This window comes from Diachasmimorpha longicaudata, unplaced genomic scaffold (assembly GCF_034640455.1).
Source record: "Diachasmimorpha longicaudata isolate KC_UGA_2023 unplaced genomic scaffold, iyDiaLong2 ctg00000209.1, whole genome shotgun sequence".
NCBI lineage: Eukaryota > Metazoa > Arthropoda > Insecta > Hymenoptera > Braconidae > Diachasmimorpha > Diachasmimorpha longicaudata.
In genome coordinates, this window is record NW_026973998.1 from 15,001 (window position 1) to 17,987 (window position 2,987).

A 2,987-nucleotide genomic window follows, 5' to 3' on the forward strand; every position below is an offset into this window, starting at 1 on the left:
CAAATATATTAACAACAACAACTTCTTTTTTTCTTTATATCGTCAAATAATATATGTGAAAAATTCATAATATATTATTTTTCAATACGTAATTTTAAATGACGTCGTATAATAATTTATATATATTTGAGAAGAAATTCAATCTCTCTCTCTCAATCAAATATTATTATCTTGACGAGCATTCAACTTTACACACGCTTGTACAATTTATCAAATATTTTTCTGTCATATATAGACAGATAAACACATATAAAATTGTAAGCAGTTTTTTTTAAAACAAACGACCCTCAGCTAGGCGTAGTCCGGGAATTGGATCCGTGGACCGCAATGTGCGTTCGAAATGTCGATGTTCATGTGTCCTGCAGTTCACAAGTTGACGCGCAATTAGCTGCGTTCTTCATCGACCCACGAGCCAAGTGATCCACCGTTCAGGGTAATCATAAAAAAAATTTTTTTTTTTTGAAAAATAACAGTCATTGAATATAAAAATATTCAATCCAATCTCGCAATCTTGTTTCAATAAAAAATACAAGATGCCTAAGCAAACACAAAATTCAATTTTATTACTATTCAGACTTGTGTTCACTTTACCGTACACGGAAAAAGAATATCAACTTTGAGAACAAAGTATCCATCCAATTACTTACGGCATGAAGAAAAAAAATTTGAAATTTATATAAAATCATCATCACCAATTGTATCTTGTGTGGCGAAAATCATTACTAAACCTTGGGCACGTTAAATACCCATCATGATGAAAAAAAAATTCCCATCAAATAGGTTACCCCACATAATCGATGATATAGTGATGATTTATAAATTTCATTATATTATCATACGTATATAATATGGTTACATGTTTTCACATGTTTTACACCATATAACGTAAGGTTTTATTGATATAATATGATATTATATCAATATAAAGAATAAAAATTCAAAATTTTATATTCTCTTTTTGGAATAGAACACGTTAATGATCCTTCCGCAGGTTCACCTACGGAAACCTTGTTACGACTTTTACTTCCTCTAAATGATCAAGTTTGGTCATCTTCCCGGAAACATCGGCAATGCCGAAACATTGCCGCGCACCAGTCCGAAGACCTCACTAAATCATTCAATCGGTAGTAGCGACGGGCGGTGTGTACAAAGGGCAGGGACGTAATCAACGCGAGCTTATGACTCGCGCTTACTGGGAATTCCTCGTTCATGGGGAATAATTGCAAGCCCCAATCCCTAGCACGAAGGAGGTTCAGCGGGTTACCCGGGCCTTTCGGCCAGGGAAGACACGCTGATTCCTTCAGTGTAGCGCGCGTGCGGCCCAGAACATCTAAGGGCATCACAGACCTGTTATTGCTCAATCTCGTGCGGCTAGAAGCCGCCTGTCCCTCTAAGAAGATTTATTTGTACGTCGGTAGTAAAAACCACTCGACCGAAATCGAGGGCCTTCAAAATACCAGAAAGTACGCCTATTTAGCAGGCTAGAGTCTCGTTCGTTATCGGAATTAACCAGACAAATCGCTCCACCAACTAAGAACGGCCATGCACCACCACCCACCGAATCAAGAAAGAGCTATCAATCTGTCAATCCTTCCGGTGTCCGGGCCTGGTGAGGTTTCCCGTGTTGAGTCAAATTAAGCCGCAGGCTCCACTCCTGGTGGTGCCCTTCCGTCAATTCCTTTAAGTTTCAGCTTTGCAACCATACTTCCCCCGGAACCCAAAAGCTTTGGTTTCCCGGAAGCTGCCCGCCGAGTCATCGGAGGAACTTCGGCGGATCGCTAGCTGGCATCGTTTATGGTTAGAACTAGGGCGGTATCTGATCGCCTTCGAACCTCTAACTTTCGTTCTTGATTAATGAAAACATTTTTGGCAAATGCTTTCGCTTCTGTTCGTCTTGCGACGATCCAAGAATTTCACCTCTAACGTCGCAATACGAATGCCCCCATCTGTCCCTATTAATCATTACCTCGGGGTTCCGAAAACCAACAAAATAGAACCGAGGTCCTATTCCATTATTCCATGCACACAAAAAAAAAAAAAAAAAAAAGAGAGTTGCCTCCTAAGCATCACTACGTGAAGCTTTCGACTATGCTGTACCTCGCAATTGCATACCAGCATTTGTTTAGTCTCATTCATCGGCTTGCTCTTTTCGCTATTTAAGTTTTCCACATTCTTACTATCGATTTGGCTGTGGTGTTTATTTATCCTCGCATCCTCATGCGAGAACACGAGTGGACCTACATTTTTAAGTGGGATCCGAACCACTGAGTGTATATTTTTACTCCACCTCTATTTTCAATGTCTCTATATATTGTTTGATGCTAAGGGGTTTCTGAGGGTTTTGTTTGCCCCCCCTACGCGTCCTCCCCTGGGGACTTTAGTAATTCGAGTTCCCGAGCTTCAAAGGCGATTTTCTCACTAAGTAGATCTTTTGCAAAGTCCTGAAAGATCCGAAAAGATTCTTCATCTTTAGCAAGTTTTTGTACGTCCATCACGCGCATACCCAACCGCTTCATGTACTTCTCTCTCAGGAGATCGTACCTGTCGCAGTCGATCAGAACGTGAATGTCCGTTTCTTCTTCACCACAAGGGCATAGATCTGAATCTATGGATCCCTGCTTGTGAAGTCTGCTCTTGAAGTTGCCATGGCCAGTCATGAACTGGATGACAAATCTATTTGGAAGAAGCCATTCAGCTTTCATCCGTGTGATGACGTTTGGCAGATATTTGAAAGTGGTTCTACCCTTTTCAGAGTTTTCCCACTCTCGCTGCCACATTTCATTGATTTTACTATCGATGTCTTTCAGGACTCGTGCTCTCCATTTTTCTAGCCTTTCCCCGGGATTTCGCGTCTCGGGGTCATGTACAAGATCCTCAATCTCTATTTTATTCCCTTTTCTCAGATTATATTGCGCTGTTCTGCGGATACATTCCAGTGCAACGGGCACATTCCCCGTCAGTACCGTCAGCGCTTGCGCAGAAACGGT

At 41.1% G+C, this 2,987-nt stretch overlaps 1 non-coding gene across 1 annotated transcript; it reads right to left on the reverse strand.

Annotated features, from left to right (window-relative positions):
- Positions 1-281: 281 nt before the first annotated feature.
- On the reverse strand, positions 282-436 carry LOC135172229 (5.8S ribosomal RNA). The gene has a single exon (XR_010300933.1). It is a non-coding gene; the product is annotated as a 5.8S ribosomal RNA (ribosomal RNA).
- Between the last annotated feature and the right edge of the window lie 2,551 nt (positions 437-2,987).